This window comes from Rhinoderma darwinii, chromosome 5 (assembly GCF_050947455.1).
Source record: "Rhinoderma darwinii isolate aRhiDar2 chromosome 5, aRhiDar2.hap1, whole genome shotgun sequence".
NCBI classification, from domain to species: domain Eukaryota; kingdom Metazoa; phylum Chordata; class Amphibia; order Anura; family Rhinodermatidae; genus Rhinoderma; species Rhinoderma darwinii.
Genome location: NC_134691.1, coordinates 18979927 through 19003528, shown reverse-complemented (window position 1 = coordinate 19003528; position 23602 = coordinate 18979927).

The following is a 23602-nucleotide window of genomic DNA, read 5'->3' as shown; positions in this document are numbered from 1 at the left end:
ACAGCCCGACCTCCCTGGATGACGCGGCAGTCCATGTGACCGCCTGTGATTGGCCTGTGATTGGCTGAGGCCGTCACTTGGACTGAAACGTCATCCTGGGAAGCCGGACTGGAGGAAGAAGCAGGGAGTTCTCGGTAAGTATCAACTTCTATTTTTTTTACAGGTTGCTGTATATTGTGATCGGTAGTCACTGTCCAGGGTGCAGAAACAGTTACTGCCGATCGCGTAACTCTTTCAGCACCCTGGACAGTGACTATTTACTGACATCGCCTACCAACGCTCCCGTAATTATGGGTGCACACACGTAGTCACCCGTAATTACGGGAGCCCCATTGACTTCCTCAGTCTGGCTGTAGACCTAGAAATACATAGGTCCAGCCAGAATGAAGAAATGTCATGTTAAAAAACCAATACGCTCCGCAGGACACATAACATGTACATGACGTCTGCGGACTTCATTGCGGAACTTAGAATCTCCATTGAAGTCAATGGATAAATTCCGCAATGAGTCCGCCACAAGTCCGCCACAGGTCCGCAACATCCATTGTATGCTGCGGACACCAAATTCCGCACCGCAGCCTATGCTCCGCAGCGGAATTGTCCGCAACGTGCAAACGAACCCAACCACAAATCTGTGGAAGGCAATGGAGAAACGGGTCCGCTGCGGAGTGTCCGTAGCGGAATTCCAGAGCAATTCCGCTACGTCTGGCCATGCCCTACTACTCACAAGTCAGTCTTCACTGTCATTCTAGTATTATGTTCATGAATCAGGAAGCCCAGCATGAACAGAACTATAAGCATTCTCTAAAATGGGAGAGCTGCACGGCATGGAATTGTGGGATGCAAATAAAACAAAAACAAAAAAGTTAATTCAAGTGATAAGATTTATACATTGTCATTCTGAATAAAACGTGATTATCATCAGTAAGCAATTCTGCATCTGCGGATATAATTTTAGGGGGGTCTTTAAGTTGGTATAAAGTATAAAGCCCTTTGCTGAAATTCTTTTGCTAACTTTTAAATTACAGCCGTCATATAATGAAATGTACTGGAAGACAAGGAACGTGGCGTTGCGACAATATAGAGAGTTTAGCCGTCTACTATGTTCTTATTATCCTCTTGCTTTGTTTAAATCACTCGGCTCAGCTCCGTGCAACAGGCGGGTAAAGTACTGCAGAGCCATGGGGTGGACGGCTTTGTTTGAAATCAATTTGGATCTAATTAACAAAGTAAACAAAACAGAATTCTGCGGGGACAAGATGCGATAAACAACTCACCGCACTCGAAAAAGATGAAAAAAGAAAATACATTGGATGCATGAACTTTATTTGTTAAACTGCAGGTTGCTTTAATGGATTGTATGATATTAGAAATGTATGGCTACTCCCTTTCAGAAACAGCGCCACTCCGGTATAGCAAATAAAGGTGATTTATTTCAAACAGCAAAACAGGTTGCAAGGTTTCTGTCCAACCTTAGGAACTTTTTCAAGCAAAAGGTCATGCAAAAAGGTCCTAAGGTTGGACAGAAACGTTGCATCCTGTTTTGCTGTTTGAAATAAATCACCTATATATATATATAAAAATAATAGAAAAAAAGCAGCGCTCAAAGATAAATTCCGAAACGGATATGGGTGCCCAGCATGTAATCCTGATCCAAGGATAATGAATGTATATATATATATATATATATATATATATATATATATATATATATATATATATATATCACACATCTAATATCCCTAATTTTTTAGTGTGTTAAAAACTAGATAAATAAATTAAAACATGTAATAAATAGCAATAAAATAAATAATAAATGTAATAATAATGATCATAATAATACTCTTTTTATTATATGTATTTTGTACTATGTAATTATTATTAAAGGGTAACTAAACGTTCAACAAACTTCTGACATGTCATAGTGACATGTCAGAAGCTTTAATAGGTGGGGGTCCGAGCATTGAGACCCCCACCAATCGCTAAAATGAAGCGGTATAAGTGCTCATGTGAGTGCTGAGCCGCTTAGTTTCTGTTTGGCTTTTCCCGAAGAGCCGATGTATCGGAGTACGGGCTTGTAGACTTTCTATTGAGCCCGTACTCCGCTACATTGATTTTTGGAAAAAGTTGAACAGTAACAAAGCGGCTGAGCGCTCACATGAGCACTTATACCGCTTCATTTTAGCGATTATAGTAGTTATATTCTTGTATATAGGAGGCAGTATTATAGTAGTTATATTCTTGTATATAGGGAGCAGTATTATAGTAGTTATATTCTTGTATATAGGAGGCAGTATTATAGTAGTTATATTCTTGTATATAGAGGCAGTATTATAGTAGTTATATTCTTGTATATAGAGGCAGTATTATACTAGTTATATTCTTGTACATAGGGATAGTATTATAGTAGTTATATTCTTGTATATAGGGAGCAGTATTATAGTAGTTATATTCTTGTACATAGGTGGCAGTATTATAGTAGTTATATTCTTGTATATAGGGAGCAGTATTATAGTAGTTATATTCTTGTATATAGGAGGCAGTATTATAGTAGTTATATTCTTGTATATAGGGAGCAGTATTATAGTAGTTATATTCTTGTGTATAGGGGCAGTATTATAGTAGTTATATTCTTGTATATAGGGAGCAGTATTATAGTAGTTATATTATTGTATATAGCAGCAGTATTATAGTAGTTATATTCTTGTATATAGGAGGCAGTGTTATAGTAGTTATATTCTTGTATATAGGGGCAGTATTATAGTAGTTATATTCTTGTATATAGGGGCAGTATTATAGTAGTTATATTCATGTATATAGGGGGCAGTATTATAGTAGTTATATTCTTGTACATAGGAGCAGTATTATAGTAGTTATATTCTTGTATATAGGGAGCAGTATTATAGTAGTTATATTCTTGTACATAGGGGGCAGTATTATAGTAGTTATATTCTTGTATATAGGAGGCAGTATTATAGTAGTTATATTCTTGTATATAGGGGACAGTATTATAGTAGTTATATTCTTGTATATAGGGGACAGTATTATAGTAGTTATATTCTTGTATATAGGGGCAGTATTATAGTAGTTATATTCTTGTACATAGGGGTCAGTATTATAGTAGTTATATTCTTGTATATAGGAGGCAGTATTATAGTAGTTATATTCTTGTATATAGGGAGCAGTATTATAGTAGTTATATTCTTGTATATAGGGGCAGTATTATAGTAGATATATTCTTGTATATAGGGGGCAGTATTATAGTAGTTATAGTCTTGTATATAGGGGCAGTATTATAGTAGTTATAGTCTTGTATATAGGGTCAGTATTATAGTAGTTATATTCTTGTATATAGGAGCAGTATTATAGCAGTTATATTCTTGTGTATAGGGGCAGCATTATAGTAGTTATATTCTTGTATATAGGAGCAGTATTATAGTAGTTATATTCTTGTGTATAGGGGCAGTATTATAGTAGTTATATTCTTGTATATAGGAGCAGTATTATAGTAGTTATATTCTTGTATATAGGGGCAGTATTATGGTAGTTATTTTCTTGTACATAGGGGGCAGTATTATAGTAGTTATATTCTTGTATGTAGGGGCAGTATTATAGTAGTTATATTCTTGTACATAGGGGGCAGTATTATAGTAGTTATATTCTTGTACATAGGGGCAGTATTATAGTAGTTATATTCTTGTACATAGGGGGCAGTATTATAGTAGTTATATTCTTGTACATAGGGGCAGTATAAGGGCAAAGCCACACGTGGCGGAATTGCTCTTGAATTCCGCTGCGGACACTCCGCAGCGTTAATCCGCAGCAGAGTCGTTTCTCCATTGCCTTCCACTTCTTTTTAGTAGGCTTCGTTTAGACGAGGCTGAAAATTCCGCTGCGGAGCATAGGCTGCGGTGCGGAATTTGGTGTCCGCAGCATACAATGGATGTTGCGGACCAGTGGCGGACTGGTTGCGGACTCATGGCGGAAGTTCTCCATTGACTTCAATGGAGATTCTAAATTCCGCAATGAAGTCCGCAGCTGTCATGCACATGTTATGTGTGCTGCGGATGCGTCTTGCTTTTTTGACATGACAGTTCTTCATTCTGGCTGGACCTATGTATTTCTAGGTCTACAGCCAGACTGAGGAAGTCAATGGGGCTCCCGTAATTACGGGAACGTTGCTAGGCGACGTCAGTAAATAGTCACTGTCCAGGGTGCTGAAAGAGTTAAGCGATCGGCAGTAACTGTTTCTGCCCCCTGGACAGTGACTACCGATCCCAATATACAGCAACCTGTAAAAAAAATAGAAGTTCATACTTACCGAGAACTCCCTGCTTCTGTCTCCAGTCCGGCTTCCCAGGATGACGTTTCAGTCTAAGTGACGGCTGCAGCCAATCACAGGCTGCAGCGGTCACATGGACTGCTGCGTCATCCAGGTAGGTCGGGCTGGATGCCGAAAGAGGGACGCGTCACCAAGACAAGTATGAAATTTGTTTACTTTCACTAGGGAAAGTGCTGTCCCTTCTCTCTATCCTGCACTGATAGAGAGAAGGGAAGCACTTTTACCGCAGTCCGCAGCAGCTAGTCCGCATCAATTTATTGCACATTTTGGGCAGATCTGCCGCAGAATCTGCAACGCAGATTCTGTGCGGCATTGATGCGGACAGTTGCGGAGGAAATCCGCCACGTGTGGGCATGCCCTAATAGTAGTTATATTATTGTACATAGGGGGCAGTATTATAGTAGTTATATTCTTGTATATAGGGGCAGTATTATAGTAGTTATATTCTTGTACATAGGGGGCAGTATTATAATAGTTATATTCTTGTATATAGGGGCAGTATTATAGTAGTTATATTCTTGTATATAGGAGGCAGTATTATAGTAGTTATATTCTTGTATATAGGAGCAGTATTATAGTAGTTATATTCTTGTACATAGGGGGCAGTATTATAGTAGTTATATTCTTGTATATAGGGGCAGTATTATAGTAGTTATATTCTTGTATATAGGAGGCAGTATTATAGTAGTTATATTCTTGTATATAGGAGCAGTATTATAGTAGTTATATTCTTGTACATAGGGGGCAGTATTATAGTAGTTATATTCTTGTATATATGGGCAGTATTATAGTAGTTATATTCTTGTATATAGGAGCAGTATTATAGTAGTTATATTCGTGTATATAGGAGCAGTATTATAGTAGTTATATTCTTGTACATAGGGGGCAGTATTATAGTAGTTATATTCTTGTATATAGGGGCAGTATTATAGTATATTCTTTTATATACGGGGCAGTATTATAGTATTTATATTCTTGTACATAAGTGGCAGTATTATAGTAGTTATATTCTTGTATATAGGGACAGTATTATAGTACTTATATTCTTGTACATAGGGGGCAGTATTATAGTAGTTATATTCTTGTATATAGGGGCAGTATTATAGTAGTTATATTCTTGTGTATAGGGGCTGTATTATAATAGTTATATTCTTATACATAGGGGGCAGTATTATAGTAGTTATATTCTTGTATATAGGGGGCAGTATTATAGTATTTAGGGCTGGAATTTAGAAAACAACATAACATTTTATTCTGACCTAATTACTATGAGCTACACCATCCGTACATTGAAGAGAATTATCTGCTATACAACAGACTGCCTCTATGCAACAACACAGAAAGCATTAAAGTATGCAAAATCTTATTTTTCAGCCTAAAAACATACATGAAAGGTTAGAACCTCTGCAGGAATAAGAACGGTTATAAGATATGTGCTATTTGTGTACTGAGAAGGGGCCTGTGGTGAGACATTGAGTAGCAAACGGTTGGTTTTCAGTAAAAATGCTAAATATCTTGCACAAGTTATTTATTTTCCAGAGGCTGATGTAGCCAGGTGCTGCTGACAATATCTATTTTCTATGAAGTGTCCGCAGCAGACTAGTTACTGCTCAAAATAAATTTATTTTTAGGATTATACAGTCTGGTGTTCAGAAACTTTATTTGAAATTCAAATATATAAAACGCCAGCAATGAGATAGTGTTCAGACTTTAGCGTTGTAGATGTTAGTATAGCACAGTCTATGGAAATAAATAGCTCATCAGAACTCAGATCCTTAGGAAAAGCTCAAAGATAAAAAAAAAAAAAAAGTAGATGTCACTAAGGGGGCCCCATTACTGAGTGGGTGGCACTAAGGAGCATAATTACTTTTTGGAGGACACTAAGTTGGTATAATACAGTGGAGTGGAAAGTATTACTGTGTGAGGGGAACACTATCACTATGGGGGAGCTAAGGGGGCACTAATACTGTGAGGAGGGCACCGAGGAGGCACCATTACTGTGTGGGGTAGTACTAAATGCATAGCATTATGTGATAGTAATATGTGGTCATGGTGTAGCGGTATTATTCAACATCCGTATTGTGGTATTATTCAGTCACTATGTGGTGGTAATATGTGTTCATGATGTGGCGGTATTATTCAATAACAGTTTGGTGCCACTATTTAGTTACTATGTGGTGGTAATATGTGGTCCTGGTGTGGAGGTATTATTAAGTAACAGAATAGTGGTATTATTCAGTCACTATATGGTGGTAATATGTGGTCATGGTGTGGCAGTATTATTTGGCAACCGTATGGTAGTATTATTCAGTAATAGTACTGTGTAGTATTCAGTCACTCTGTGGTGGTAATATGTGGTCAAGATGTGGAGGTATTGTTCAGTATCAGAATGGTGGTATTCAGTAACTATGTAGTGGTAATATGTGGTTATTGTGTGGCAGTATTATTCAGTAACAGTATGGTGCCATTATTCAGTAACAGTATGGTGGCATTATTTAGTTACAACGTGGTGGTAATATGTAGTCCTGGTGTGGAGGTATTATTAAGTAACAGTATAGTGGTATTATTCAGTCACTATATGGTAGTAATATGTGGTCATGGTGTGGCAGTATTATTTGGTAACAGTATGGTAGTATTATTCAGTAATAGTACTGGGTAGTATTCAGTCACTGTGTGGTGGTAATATGTGGTCATTGTGTGGCGGTATTATTCAGTAACAGTATGGGGGTATTATTCAGTCACTATGTGGTTATGGTGTGGTGGTATTATTCATTAACACTATGGGGGTATTATTCAGTCACTATGTGGTCATTGTGTGGCGGTATTATTCAGTAACAGTATGGGGGTATTATTCAGTCACTATGTGGTTATGGTGTGGTGGTATCATTCAGTAACAGTATGGTGGTATTATTCAGTATTATTCAGTCACTATGTGGTTATGGTGTGGAGGTATTATTCAGTAACAGTATGGGGGTATTATTCAGTCACTATGTGGTTATGGTGTGGCGGTATTATTCAGTAACAGTATGGGGGTATTATTCAGTCACTATGTGGTCATTGTGTGGCGGTATTATTCAGTAATAGTATGGTGGTATTATTCAGTCACTATGTGGTGGTAATATGTGGTCATCATGTGGAGGTATTATTTAGAAACTGTATGGTAGCTTTATTCAGTCACTATGTGGTGGTAATATGTGATCATGGTGTGTAGTTATTATTCAGTAACTGTATGGTGGTATTATTCAGCCTCTTTGTAGTGGTACTATATAGTTATGGTGTGGATGTATTATGTAGTAATAGTATGGTGTATTATTTGGTCACTCTGTGGTGGTGATATGTGGTCATGATATGTTGATATTATTCAGTAACAGCATAGTGGTATTATTCAGTAACAGCATAGTGGTATTATTCAGTCACTATGTGGTGGTAATATGTGGTCATGGTGTGGCGGTATTATTCAGTAACAGTATGGGGGTATTATTCAGTAACAGTATGGGGGTATTATTCAGTTACAGTATGGGGGTATTTTTCAGTAACAGCATAGTGGTATTATTCAGTCACTATGTGGTGGTAATATGTGGTCATGGTGTGGCGGTATTATTCAGTAACAGTATGGGGGTATTATTCAGTAACAGTATGGGGGTATTATTCAGTTACAGTATGGGGGTATTTTTCAGTAACAGCATAGTGGTATTATTCAGTCACTATGTGGTGGTAACATGTGGTCATGGTGTGGAGGTATTTTTCAGTAACAGCATAGTGGTATTATTCAGTCACTATGTGGTGGTAACATGTGGTCATGGTGTGGAGGTATTTTTCAGTAACAGCATAGTGGTATTATTCAGTCACTATGTGGTGGTAACATGTGGTCATGGTGTTGCAGTATTTTTCAGTAACAGTATGGTGGTATTCAGTCACTATGTGGTGGAAATATGTGGTAATGGTGTGGAGTTATTATTTGGCCATTGTATATTGGTATTATTTGCTAAATTTATGATGCAATTATTCAGAGATATACTATTACATTTACATTATTGTTTATAAGGGGAAAATTAATTAGGGGCAGGGCTTTGGATACAGGTTCTACGCCCCACAGCACTAATTTTCATTCTAAAGTAGAATCCAGGGACAGTGTTCTGCTGAGGGGGTGTATCTAAGCCTATCATGTCTTCTAAAAGTTGTTATATAGCTATGCTGTATACCTTGGGGCTTATAACTTTCATCTTTTTATGCCCTAGAGGCACCCCTGGGTTTAGTTTGCTGTGCAGGTAAATAGCATTGGAGCGTCACAAAAATAAAAAGGAGTCGTCATTTGAGAGAATTGGTAGGTGAAGGTCCCTAGGTGTTGTAGGCCTTTGGGCAAATGACCATTTTGCCCTACGTATAATCTGGCCCTGGAAAGTTGATTGAGCCCAAACTTTGCCTATTACAACATAATTTATATACACATCTTGTAACACCGATTACCAATTAATATGCTGGATTTCATGCAAAATATCTGGAATGGTGTTCTAGTATGTGGAAGGATGTACTGTCAGCTACATGAGGAATTTTGGTTTCTAGCATTGTTTGGTACATTGCCTTGATTTCTTTTTTTACTGCGCTTGGTCCTGACCTAGCTTAATCTTCTCGTTTCAACTCCTGGTCCGGTCTCAGCTCGTCTTCTGAATACATCTTCGGATTCTTCATTTGTACTTCTGCTCGGCTCCAAATTTATTTTCGGTATTGACCTTAGTTAATCCTGTGACAATGCTTCTTTATCATCTACTAATTCCTCAATGACACCTACCATACCGGTCGGTGATTACTCTAAGGATCAGTTCACACATTGCGTAAATACTCCGGATTTTCCGTAACGGAATTAGTTGCTCAATATTCGCAGCAAATACAGTAGCAGCAAAGGGGATGAGATAAAACAAATCTCATCCACACACTGCGGAAATACTGTGCGGAAAAACGCTCAGAAATTTACCTGCGGTACGGAATTTTATTCTGCAGCATGTCAATTGTATTTGCGTAATCGCTGCTTATTTGTTGCAGGTTTTTCCTATTGAATTCAATGGGAGGTAAATCCCGCAACAAATAGCAGTTATAATCTTAGATTTACCCAGGAGTCTGTGTTCCTCCCTCCAGCGCGGCCTCCTGGGATGACGTTTCATTCCATGTGACTGCTGCAGCCAATCACAGGCTGTAGCGGCGGTCACATGGGATGAAACATCATACCAGGAGGCCAGCCTGGATGACATCAGAGGGCCGGCCTCCTGGGATGACGCTTCCTCCCATGTGACCACTGCTGCAGCCAATCACAGGCTGCAGCAGTCTCCTGGGATGAAACGTCATCCCAGGAGGCCAGAATGCTAGCAGGCCGGCTAAGTGCTGGTTCACACCCGACATTCCGGGTGAGAAACTGCACCACAGTTTGGTGCAGTTTTTCGCCCGGAATTCCCTGCGGAGCACAGGGCGGATACGCTGCCTGCTATTAGGCAGCGTATCCGCCCCGTGTGAACTCCACCTAAGGGCTAAAACCTGGATAAGTTCATACTTTTATGATGGAGCTAAGGATGAGAAACGAGTCAGTTTCTTAGATTTTGCACCCTGGCTTAGCCAGTGAAAAACCGTCTGAGGCCCTAGGTGTTCCCCTTCTATGGTAAATTCCATAACACATATTCTCTCATTAAAAAATATATCAAAGAACAAAAGGACTTTCTGGCCAATGTTATTCTCCATCAAGACCATTTACAATGTTAGGACAAGTCTAAGATGAAATCAGTCTTATAGAAACAGCCGTGCACTCAGCTGATATGACTGCATCTCTCCATTAAACATCTTTTCTTGTTTTGGAAAAAAAAACAAAAACCTATTAGTTACGTTCTGAAAATCAAACAGTGACTGGCGATGCTCAGATCTCTAGGGACTTGAGTCTTGAAGCATGAAAATGTCTTGGCGGTCTTTAATCACAAGGGGCCATCTGCTCACATGTCAACGTCTTGCTCTAGAATCTCTACACGTACAATATTGAGTTCATTTAGTGTTTGATATCATTTTCATTCCTAGTCCAATGCACAAAAACATGAATTCTGCCATGTGTCATCATCTTCTTTAGATTGCGAGCTCTAATGATAAGTTGTAAAAGGAACCATGAAGGAAACATAGATTTGCTACTGTTCAGGGAAGTCTGCAGAAGAAACTGCAATAATCAAAATAGGGCCCCTGTTCTGGATAATATTATTACAAACACCACTTTTATTCCATGTTGGAGAGGTGGTGGTCTAACCTTTGGGCTTGGTCCGCCTCTGTTGTTTATGAACATGGTCGTTGAGGAAGGGGGGTGTTCTGCTTCCACCTATGGGTAAGGAGAAGAGGCCAACCTGAGATAGGCCCCATCTACAAGAGCTCCGACATGTCTTCTGGACTTGTTGGCTTTCTCTTTGGAGATTCACTTCGATCGGGGCAGCTTTAATTTTTCTAGACTGGAAGAACAGTCTAGAAAACTGGAAGAACCTCTGGACAACCACTTTAAAAGGAGTCCTGAGTAGGGTCCATATTATAACATCTATATGACCTAAAAGGGTTATGGACAGGGGTTGACCTTACGGGACAATCCCTTTAGGAGTCAAATCAACTGTCCCACTAAGTACCAGGCTGGCTTTAGTAGCAAAATCAGCTTAAAGGGGTTGTCCGAGATAAATTTTTATTTAAAAGTTAAACACACAATACACACATTAAATATTCCCTAATATACTTACCTGTGCAATCTTGCTTCTGTTCTCCGTTCTGGCAGCTCTTTTCTTCCGATCACCTGTCTTCTGACGTCACGTTTTCTTCCTCCTCCACTGTCGTGTCGTGTCCCGATCACATGGTCTCGCCCCAGCGAGACCTCGGATGGGACACGACACGTCACTGGAGACGTGTCGTTTCTGCGGGTGCCCGCCCAGCCTATGCAGCTTTTTTTCACTGTGAGCGCGCCTATGCGTGTTCACAGTGAAAAAAGTGAAGAGGGACGGCACCTGCGGGAATGTCGGGTCTCCGGCTGTCAGTGACTGCCGGGGACCCGGAGGAGAAGATAGAAGCAGCTTTCGCTGCTTCTGTCTTCTCCGATGTCTTTTTACACAGCGTTCAATGAACGCTGTGTATAGGAATAGAGACAGCAGCAGCGGCGCTGTCTCTATTCCTCCCGGTTGATCATGTGACTGGTCACATGATCGCCGGGTGCCGTTAGTGGCAGACTGCTGCTGGGTCTAATCAGACCCAGCACAGCCCTATTACTGACAATCGTCACTATGAGAGGGCTGATTTCCCCTGTAACTGGGGCTGCTGTGCAGCTCCAGTTACAGTGGAAAAGATGGTGTAAAAAAAAATAAAAAAAAAATATATAATGTTCCCCAAAGGTCTTTTTTGACCTTTGAGGGACAGACAATAATAATAAAAAAATAGTAAAGTACCAAAAAAAATTAAATAATAAATACACATAAAATACCCACCCCAAAAAATACCGTTCCCACCGCCAATCATTGTTGTAACGCTAGCGCTGACCCAATTACCCTAATATAGACATGTAATATATAGCAATTTACGGTAGACAATGGCGATCACAAATAAAAGGTCTATTTTAGGGTAAAACTATGTTATTACCAAAAAAAATAGCTGAAACGTAAAAAAGCTTATTTTTTTACTATTCGCAAAAATCACGTCGTTAGCCCAACAAATAAAAAAGTTATAGCCATTTAACGAACACGTGCTAAAAATGGCTAAACGGTGCCCCGTCCTGAACTAGATAAGATCTTCTGGGGTCCTGTATCTAAGCCTACATTGTTAGGCTTAGATACAGGGTCTAACAAACAGTGTCACACATGGAGCCTGTATCTAAGCCTAACACAATGTAGGCTTAGATACAGGACCCCAGATGACATTCTTTTTATTCCTGTATAAGGGTATGTTCACACGGCCTATTTACGGACGTAATTCGGGCGTATTAACCCCCGAATTACGTCCGAAATTACGGCTTGAAATCGTTGGCAAACATCTGCCCATTGAAAGCAATGGGCTGACGTTTGTCTGTTCACACGAGGCGTATATTTACGCGTCGCTGTCAAAAGACGGCGCGTAAATAGACGCCCGCGCCAAAGAAGTGTCATGTCACTTCTTCAGACGTAAATGGAGCCGTTTTCCATGAACTACATGGAAAACCAGCTACAGTTACGTCCGTAATGGACGCGGCGTTCAAGCGCCTGCACATGCCGTTACGGCTGAAACGACAGGGCTGTTTTCTCCTGAAAACAGCCCCTTAATTTCGGCCGTTACGGACGCTGCCGTGTGAACATACCCTAAGATTAGTGTTTTGGGGCCCTGTATCTAAGCCTAACATGTGGTATTCTTAGATACATGGCCCATGTGTGACACTGTCTGCTTGGGTAATGTTACTAAGGCTACCTTGTGGTAGGCTTAGATACATGGTCTAACAGTATCACACATGAGCAGTGTATCTAAGCATCCCTCTTTTTTTTTCTTAGTTATGTGTTTTTTACAGTTTGGGTCCTTGGTACTACATCAAGTTCAAGGACTACTTCAATGACACCTTTTTTATTTTTAATAAAATTGTTAACCAGTGTTGTGTGTGTTATTTTATTACAATATTTTTTCTATGTCCTTCTCATTTATTTAAAAATTTATTATTAGTTCATTACTGTCTAACAGCGTCCATTAGTAAGGCTTCATGCACACTAGCGTGTGTATTTTCCGCGCGTGAAAAACTTGCGTCAATCCCATCCGTGTGTTTGCGTTAGGGCGGATTAACACGAACGTGCTATACGTCCGTGCAACCCACGTGGTATTCACGCGGGTCGCACAGACCTATGCAAGTCTATGGGGCGGTGCAGACAGTCCGTGAATTTTACGCAGCGTGAGTCCGCTGCGTAAAACTCGTGACATGTTCTATATTTCTGCGTTTTTCGAGCATCACGCACCCATTGAAGTCAATAGGTGCGTGAAAATCAGGCGCATCCCATGGAAGCACTTCCGTGGGACGAGCGTGATTCGCGCAACAGCAGTAAAATAATGAATGTAAACAGAAAAGCACCACATGCTACAAACATCCAGAGTGTCATAATGATGGCGGCTGCGCGAAAACCGCAGCCGCGCATCCGTATGAACATGACACGGAGCTGTCAAGTGCATTTTGCGCACGCAAAACGCCACCGTATTTGTGTGCGCAAAACGCACACGCTCGTTTAAATCCGCCCTTATGCATCAGTGTGCTTTTCGATTGTCATGTGTTATTCACACACTCACAAAGCCAGCCCATTTTTTTCTTCTTTTTTACAACAAATTGCTGTGTAAATCACGCACCAAACACGTGTGCGGTGCGTGGTTTTCACGCATGCATTGACTTCAATGTGAGTGTAGGTGCATGATAACGCACCAATAGAGGACATGCAGTATGTTTCACGCAGCGGACTCTCACTGAAAAGTCACGCATGTGTCAACGGCCCCATTGAAATAAATGGGTCGTGTGTGTTGTGCGTTTTTTCAAAGCACAGCACACAGACTTGATTCACGCTAGTGTAAATCGCGCATAAGGCCCCATTCACACCACGTCGAAACCACGCACAGCACACGCGACCCATTTATTTCAATGGGGCCGTTTTCACGCAGCGAGAGTCCGCTGCGTGAAACATACTGCATGTCCTCTATTGGTGCGTTATCATGCACCTACACTCAAGTAGATGCATGCGTGAAAACCACGCACCAAACAAGCGTGTTTGGTGCGTGATTTATGCTGCAATTTGTTGTAACAAGCATTAAAATCGAGCATTAAAACTGCCTTGCGGGAAAAAGAAGCGACATGCTCCATCTTTGGGCGTTTACGCCTCTGACCTCCCATTGACTTCAATGGGAGGCAGAGAAAGCGTATTTCGCGTTGTTTTATGCCCGCGGCGCTCAATTGCCACGGGCGAAAAACGCCACAGAAAACGACGCAAAAAACGCAGCAAAAAAAGCCACAAATGCCGCAAAAAACAGACGCAAAAAAAAAAACGCCGAAAAGGCTACGATAAATGCCGCGAAAAACATCACAAATAAAGCCGCGAAAAAAGGCCCAAACAAAGAGGCAAAGAACGCCACGAAAAACGACAGGGAAAACGGCACGAAAGACGCAATGAAAAACGCAGAAAAAAAAACGCAAAAAAACGACGCAAAAAAGGCTACGATAAACGCCACGGAAAAAGACGCGAGAAACGCCGCAAACAGAGGCAAAGAACGCAGCGAAAATCAACTGGGAAAACGGCACGAAAGACTCAACGAAAAACGCAGCAAAAATAGGCGCAAACAACGACGCAAAAAAAGAAATGATAAACGACGTGAAAAAGGCTACGATAAACGCAATGGAAAACATAGCAAACAAACAAGCAAAAAACGCCAAGATAAACGAAGCGAAAAACGCCCCGAACAAAGCGGCAAACAAATACGCAAACAGCGCACAAAAAACTCCGGGAAAAACGACGCAAAAATCAACGTGCAGGGAGAGGTAAGTCTGCCGCAAACTTCAAGACGGAATTTTGAGGCAGATATTCCTCTTGCAAAAAAACTCTGTGTGAACATGGCCTTAGTGGAGAGAGACATGAGATAGAAGAGGGTGGACGAGGGTGAGGGTGGACGAGGGTGAGGGGAGACACGAAGAGGTTTATAGACCTGAAAAGAGAAAGAAAACATAAATGTGAAAAACATAATGGGGGGGAGAACATTTGCTCATCATCCTTCAAGAATGTCCGCAAGGAGACAAGTCCAGTGAAGGAGGTCAGCGGGGAGGAGCAAGGACAGCTCACGTGAACTCTTGGAAGGTACGTGCACGCTCATTGCAGCCTGCAATGAGCGTGCACGGGAAAAAAGTTTCATAACAAGGAAAGATCAACAAACCAGAGCTGAACTGCATGTAAACAAACTGTGCTAAACTCAAAGAAGAAATGTGCTAAGTAGAATTTTTTTAAAAAATAATGCTTTATTTAGGTTGTCTGTATAAGGGATAATGTATGACAGAGTTTTTAAAAAAATGTTGGTATCTCGGACAACCCCTTTAAGAAGTGTTCAAATGGATCACAGGTTTGGGTTCCCATGCACAGGTACAAGCGATCATCATCCAGAATAAAAAGCCTTACCAGATGAGTGGAGTCTGTTATAGAGTTGTTTTCTTTGCTGCTATAGTAACCCCTTCCCCGACTACTAGTATGTTTGAATAAGCGAGTGCTTCCCGTGAAGTGACGTACTATAGCAGCACAGTGATGGCCCCCACTAACTGCCCATGACTGACAGCCGACATCCCACTGCAATGGCCAGAATTGGAGATTACAGAAGAGGCTGGACGCAGCCTGCAGGGCTTAAGGGGAAGCCTCCATGACCTCACTGGTAGGGAAAGGGTTAATAGGTAGGGGAGAGTTGGAGGGAGAGTTAGGGGGAGGTGGAGGAGGGACAAGGAGGAGTCAGGGGGCCGTTGCTGAGCTTCCCGCTGTTTGCGGCATTGAGCCGGAAGCAGCGGGAGGAGTAACACAGGGAGAAACAAGCTCCCCGTTGCCCGCGCTCGCTCAGTATGGCAGAGGCAGGGTTGTTAGAGCAGCTGCGTGCTGCTGCTGTGCACCACGGTCCCGGATGGCTGGAGGGGACCGTGGCTGCATTAGCAAGGATCCCGGACGCCGTGTTGCCACGTCAGGCACGGCGTTCGGGGTCTGTTGCAGGAGACAGGCTCCCCTCCCCCGGCCCCCTTCCTAGCATGGCGGCGGGGGGGGAGTCGGCAACAACTGCTCCTGTCCGGAGCAGGCAGAGAGCGTTGCCGGGGGTGACGGCGATGCAGGCCGGGTCGACTCGTCCCTCCCGGCGGTCTCGACCTCCAGAGCGCCTCAGTCCCGATCTCGGACGCTGCAGGCCAGGCAGCTGGGGGGACCGCCCCTTCCCAGGCCCTGCGTCCTGGCAGGAATCCCAAGCCGCGACGGGGTCCGGCGGTGAGCAGGGAGTCGCAGGCCGGGCTCCCTGTCACCCCTCCACCGTCGGATGGAAGATTTGGAGGACGAGGTACGGCCGCCCCGCCTGGTGATGTTCCGGCCAGGGGGCAGGCTTCTTCAGGATCATCGAGACGGACGCCTAGATCTGCAGCGACGTTGAGGCAACAGGTCCAGTCGGAAGTCTGGGTTCCATCGGTCGGGCGGCAGGTTGCCGGCCCATCAGTCAGCGCTTCATCATCTCCGATCCGAAGATGTCGGTGGGATGGCCAGTCGTCTGCGAGAGAGGAGCTGGAGGAAGGTGAACTGGACGTGTATCGTCGAGGTCAGGATGGTCCGGCTGACGGGAACACAGCGCCTGTGCGGCCCGGTGAGTGTGTAACTCCATCATTGTCATATCCAGCGATTTTTATGTCGGGTGTCGGCGGGGGGGCTGCTAGCGTCGCATCGGTGGCCGGTAGTGGCGCGGGCGGGCGCGATGGCGCGGGTCTGGCGGATTTAGTGGGTTGCTTGAGGGAGCTGGTCAGGCGCCTAGACAGGGCGGCGGCGCCGGTAGCTACGGAAGTGTCCCCGGCGGTAGTGTGGGAGGGCCCCAGGGACGTGGGATTGGTACAGGCGCGGCCCATGCTGGCGGTTAGGGAGGCGGTCGCGGTGTCGGTACAGACCGAGGCACAAAAGGATGGCGATCGGTTGCGTATTGATGACCATGCTCGGGGCGAGGTGTACGTTTGTTTCGAAGGTCCGTTGGGGGCGCATTTAAAGCAGGAGGTGCGCGAGCGGATCTGGAAGGACGAATATGTTGAGATTTTTTCTCTCTTGCCGCTCGCTAAATTTAATTTGGATAAGAGCAAGCGGGACGAGAGTAATAAGGACGAGGAGGAACGGCGGCGGTATAGGCTTATCCCGCAGACGTTCGTTAATTGGTCGCAGGCGTTCGCCATATTGGCTAGTGTGATAGGGGAAAAGGCGCCGGAAAATTGCTCGGCGTTGTTTTGTTATTTTGATGCCATTGGGGAGGCTCATAGGGCGTATGGGGGTCAGGCGTGGCTGCGATACGATGAGCAATTCCGTCAGCGGAAAGCGGTTCGGCCGGCGATTCGGCGGGACCAGAAGGATATTGCTCTCTGGTTACGGGTTACGGCTCCGGTTAGGCAGTCCTTTCCCGGGAGCGGCGGCCAGGGAGGCCAGTCTAGTCAGGTTGGACAAAGCGGCGGGGGAAAGGCGGGTTTTTGCTGGCAATTTAATGAAGGCCAGTGTAAGTTCGGGGCCACGTGCAGGTTCAAGCACGTGTGTTCCGAGTGTAATGGTGCATCACACGGGGCGGCAAAATGTCTGCGAAAAAAGAGGTCAGGGAACCAGCCCTCCGCGGCTGGTCAAGGGGGTGTCGCCGGTGAGGGTGGAAAAGATGGCCCCTTATCTAAATGAGTATCCGGATAGGGCGGCGGCTAAGTTGCTTTACGAAGGGTTTCGTGTTGGTTTTGTTATTCCTCCGCCTCCTTATGAGGTTCCGGTTACGCGGAGGAATTTAAAATCGGCTTACTTGCATGCAAAAGTCGTGTCGGAAAAGTTGTTAAAAGAAGTTTCGTTGGGCCGCATGTCGGGGCCGTTTGTTGAGTCGCCTGTAAAAGATTTAGTTGTGTCCCCGTTGGGTATTGTCCCTAAACGCGAGCCCGGAAAATTTCGTTTGATTCAACATTTATCGTATCCCAAGGGTTCGTCGGTAAATGACGGGATTGATCACGAGTTGTGCTCCGTAGTCTATACCTCATTCGATAAGGCGGTGGGTTTAGTGCGGGCTGCGGGTCCAGGTGCGCTGCTAGCAAAAACCGACATCGAGGCGGCGTTCAGGTTGTTGCCAGTTCATCCGGAAAGCCAACGGCTGTTGGGTTGTTTTTGGAATGGGGCTTTTTACGTGGATCGGTGCCTTCCGATGGGGTGTTCCCTTTCTTGTGCATACTTCGAGGCGTTTAGTAGCTTCGTGGAGTGGGTAACGAGGGGAGTATCCGGGGTCGACTCGTTGATCCATTACTTAGATGATTTTTTGTGCGTTGGCCCGGGGGGTTCGCCGGTTTGCGGTAATTTGCTTCATACACTACAGAAGGTGGCGAGGGATTTTGGGATTCCTTTGGCGCCAGAAAAAACGGAGGGCCCGGTAGTGACGATTTGTTTTTTGGGTATTGAAATAGACTCGGTGGCAATGGAGTGTCGTCTCCCTGCGGATAAGTTGGGTGCTTTGAGGCTGGAGGTACGGCGGGCTTGTAGACTGAAAAAAATGACGCTGCGGGAGCTTCAGTCGCTGCTGGGGAAGTTGAATTTCGCCTGCCGGATTATGCCGATGGGGAGGGTGTTTGGTAGGAGGTTGGCGGCGGCAACGGCGGGAGTGCGTGCGCCACATCATTTTGTGCGGCTCAAGGAGGAGCACCGAGCTGATCTTCAGGTTTGGGATGACTTCTTGGGCCAGTACAATGGTCGCTCGCTATGGATGGCCCCAGCGCAGGATACGAGTGATTTGAATATTTTTACGTATGCGGCTGGGGCGGGCGGTTTTGGAGCTTACGGGGGAGGTCCGTGGTGCGCAGGTCAATGGCCGGCTAGTTGGGTGTCCAGTGGACTCACGCGGAATCTGGCCCTGCTCGAGCTGTTTCCCATCGTGGTGGCGGCTACCATTTGGGGGGACAGGCTCAGGGATAAGAAGGTCCGTTTTTACTGCGACAACATGGGGGTGGTGCTGGCCATTAATAACATCACGCCGTCCTCTCCTCCGGTAGTTCAATTGTTGCGACATTTAGTGTTGGTGTGTTTGTCGTTGAACGCGTGGGTGGTGGCGGTGCATGTCCCGGGAGTACGGAATTGTATCACTGATGCTCTTTCTCGCTCGCAGTGGGACCGGTTTCGGCAATTGGCACCGGGAGCGGATCGTCTCGGTTTGGCTTGTCCGGATCATCTTTGGGATCTGGTATCGGTCCCGTAGAACAACTGTTACAAAGGTCTTTGGCGTGCACGACGTGGAGTGCTTATGCTGCTTGTTGGAGGCAGTGGTAGGAGTGGGTAAGAGAGTTGGGTGACGTCAATACGGATAGAGACAGGTTGGTGGCACTTTTGTACTGGCTTGGCATTTAGAATAGGTGAGTGGGTGTCGCCAAGTACCAAACAGGCAGGGGGGCTGAGATCTGGGGAGGTGAGCCTATTCGCAGATCGGCTGGTGGTATGGTTGCGTCGGTCAAAAACTGACCAAGTAGGGAAGGGTAAACTGATAGTTTGTTCGCCCTCCCGGGGTCGGTTATGTGCCCAGTAGAGTGCATGGGGGGTTTTACGCCAAAAAGGGGGTCTCCAGATTTGCCTTTGTTACGTCATGTGGACGGGTCGTTTTGTCCAGGTTTCAGTTTGGAGCTGTATTTAAAAAATGTTTGACGGCGGTGGGGGTTGCGGCAGGCTCATATTCATCTCATTCCTTCAGGATTGGCGCAGCAACGGAAGCGGGGCGCTGGGGGTTGGATTATGAGGGGGTGCGGCGTATTGGTCGTTGGGAGTCCAACAGGTTTAAGTCCTATGTCCGCCCCATATGTTATGAGGTTTGTGGGTAACGTTTTTAAAGTGTTGTATGGTGGTGCCTAACTGTTTTTCCGTTTCAGATTCGCCTCCGTGTTTGGTGTGGTTGATGGGTCATTCTTACGTGCACTGGGGGGCTTTGAGGGCAGACGTCCGCCCGGATGGTCGCCAGTTGCGCATTCCGCGACAGGATGCGGTTGTGCATTGGCTGGGATTTAGAGGTATGTCGTGGAGCAGGGTGTTGGCGGAATTCCAGCCATATGCCCGGCTCGATAGGGTTCCGGATGTCTTAGTGTTGCACGTGGGTGGGAATGACTTAGGAGCCCGCCCCTTTCGTGAGTTGGTGCGGGATATCAAACACGATATGTTGTGTTTGTGGGTTTCTTATCCCAAGTTGGTGATAGTGTGGTCGGACATAGTCCCGAGGAAACATTGGCGGTTGGCTAGGTCAGTGGAGAGAGTCAATAAGGCTCGCATTAAAGTTAATCGGGCGGTGTCCCGTTTCGTAGCAAAAAACGGGGGCATTTGTGTGCGGCACAGGGATTTGGAGTCAGGAGTGGGGAACTTCTGGAGGAGTGATGGGGTTCATCTGACCGAGGTTGGCATTGATCTTTGGAGCTTGGCGATAGCAGAAGGAATAGAAAGGGCGGTGGTGGTGTGGCGGAACTCACAGGCTTAAGGTGGTCAAGGCCTGTTTCGCTGTGGCGGGGGGAGTCCTTGAGGCCAGTCAGTACAAAATGGTGGGGGGGTCGCATCGGGGGTATGCGTCCCCCAAAAAAGGTACATGGTTGAAGACATCATCGGGTGTTATCCCTTTGAAGTGGTCTTCTGGTGGAAGGTATATCACTTGAAGGCTTCATCGGGTGTTATCCCTTTGAAGTGGACTTCTAGTGGTCGGTATATCGCTTGAGGGCTTCATCGGGTGTTATCCCTTTGAAGTGGACTTCTAGTGGTCGGTATATCACTTGAGGGCTTCATCGGGTGTTATCCCTTTGAAGTGGACTTCTAGTGGTTGGAGCCATCTGCTGAGGTGAACGGTGCTTCCGAGCTGGTTTACGGCTGGAGGTAATTGGTGGTTTGCAGATGGCTAACTCGGTGTGTTCTTAAAAAAGGAATATCTGAAAGGGCTTCAAGGACTTCCTCTGCTCGGGTTAATGTTAACGTTAAAATTGTTATTTACGATTCTGACCCATGTTGGGTCATGTGAATTATTAGGAGGAATTCTCTGGTGGATTCCTAACTAGTTATCCGAATGTTTCGGATTTAAATTGTTTTATAAAACTGTGAAATTAATAAACGGCTGCTGTGGCCATTTCACATCCAACCTCGGTGTCACGTGTCTTTCCTAAAGGTGGGGGTGGAGGGATAAGATGGGTAAGGGAAGGTTCATTAACACACGACTCTACTTAGGCAGGTCAAGAAGAGGCTGGACGCAGCCTGCAGGGCTTAAGGGGAAGCCTCCATGACCTCACTGGTAGGGAAAGGGTTAATAGGTAGGGGAGAGTTGGAGGGAGAGTTAGGGGGAGGTGGAGGAGGGACAAGGAGGAGTCAGGGGGCCGTTGCTGAGCTTCCCGCTGTTTGCGGCATTGAGCCGGAAGCAGCGGGAGGAGTAACACAGGGAGAGACAAGCTCCCACCCTCCCGCCCTTGGTTTGTTACCCCTGTGGGTCTTTATGTACGTCCGTTTATGAGTGCTGTCTTTGTTTTGTGTGCTTATTTAACATGTTTTTTCCTTTTTCCGGAGTAGGTTCTGTTGTCATGGCAGCTGGCGGGGGAAGTCCTTGAGGCCAGTCAGTACAAAATGGTGGGGGGGTCGCATCGGGGGTATGCGTCCCCCAAAAAAGGTACATGGTTGAAGACTTCATCGGGTGTTATCCCTTTGAAGTGGTCTTCTGGTGGAAGGTATATCACTTGAAGGCTTCATCGGGTGTTATCCCTTTGAAGTGGACTTCTAGTGGTCGGTATATCACTTGAGGGCTTCATCGGGTGTTATCCCTTTGAAGTGGACTTCTAGTGGTCGGTATATCACTTGAGGGCTTCATCGGGTGTTATCCCTTTGAAGTGGACTTCTAGTGGTTGGAGCCATCTGCTGAGGTGAACGGTGCTTCCGAGCTGGTTTATGGCTGGAGGTAATTGGTGGTTTGCAGATGGCTAAGTCGGTGTGTTCTTAAAAAAGGAATATCTGAAAGGGCTTCAAGGACTTCCTCTGCTCGAGTTAATGTTAACGTTAAAATTGTTATTTACGATTCTGACCCATGTTGGGTCATGTGAATTATTAGGAGGAATTCTCTGGTGGATTCCTAACTAGTTATCCGAATGTTTCGGATTTAAATTGTTTTATAAAACTGTGAAATTAATAAACGGCTGCTGTGGCCATTTCACATCCAACCTCGGTGTCACGTGTCTTTCCTAAAGGTGGGGGTGGAGGGATAAGATGGGTAAGGGAAGGTTCATTAACACACGACTCTACTTAGGCAGGTCATGTGATTTCTACCTTTTTAACCGTTAGATGTCGCAGACGAAGGCTGCCATGACTAAGTTCCTAATATGTTATTTAGACTTCATGGTGAATGACATGAAAAACAACAATGACAGAATTGCTCTTTTTTCCATTCCCGCCCCACCCAAAAAAAAAGAACTAGTAAAAGTTAAATTCTAAGTTAAAGCGGTTTTCCCAACTTGGACAATTATGGCATATCCACCGTATATGCCATAAAAGTCTGTTAGATGCAAAACTCTCCTCTGGGACCCGCACCTATCTCTAGAACGGGGCCCCCTAAACCCCGTTCTAGCTCACTCGGCTCTCGCTGTCTCCCAGCCACTTCCTGGTTAGGTGGTCTGGAGTTACGCAGCAGACATCCGAGCTCACTGAGCTACTTTGTTTCTGTAACTCCCATAGAAGTGAAGGGGAGTTACGGAAACAGCGTAGCACAGCGAGCTACGCTGTTTCCGTAGCTACCGAGTTCCAGAAACAGCGTAGCTCACCGTGCTACTCTGTTTCAGTAACTCCCAATCACTTCTATGGGAGTTACGGAAACAGCGTAGCTCAGCGAGAACTCGGCTGTTTCCGTAACTCCCGACCACCTAACTAGGAAGTGGCCAGGAGACAGTGGAGCCGAGTAAGCTAGAACCGGGTTTAGGGGGCTCCGTTCTAGAGATGGGGAGATAGGTGCAAGTCCCAGAGGTGGGACCCGCATCTATCGGACTTTTATGGCATAACCTGTGGATATGCCATAAATGTCCAAGATGGGAAAACCCCTTTAAGTGCACCCCAAAATAGTGCCATGTTAAAACACAATTTGTTCCATAGATAATAAAAATAACAAAGTTGTTTCTGTCGGAATGCAGGTAGAAAACAAAACAAAATAAAATGTTTTTGTCTCAAAGGTAATCAGCAGGAAAATACGGATTTGGTGTTCAGGTTTCCACGTAGTTTTGGCCATGAAGTGTATGCAAATAGTAAACCGTCAAAAAATAGTGTAACAGGGTAAGGCCCACCATACCTTGGAATATATTTTTGATTGTCAAAAAAATATCTACTACAAAATTACTAAACATCATTGAACCAACACAAAAATATACAGAAAATATTGCACTGATATACAGAATGATAAACCATCTCCATGTCTATCTATTTCAGAGCTTTTCGAGATTCTGCTTTGTGATGATCGCTGTTTCATTCCATATTTAAACACTTATCCCGTGAGGGAATCGGTTGACTTATTGGC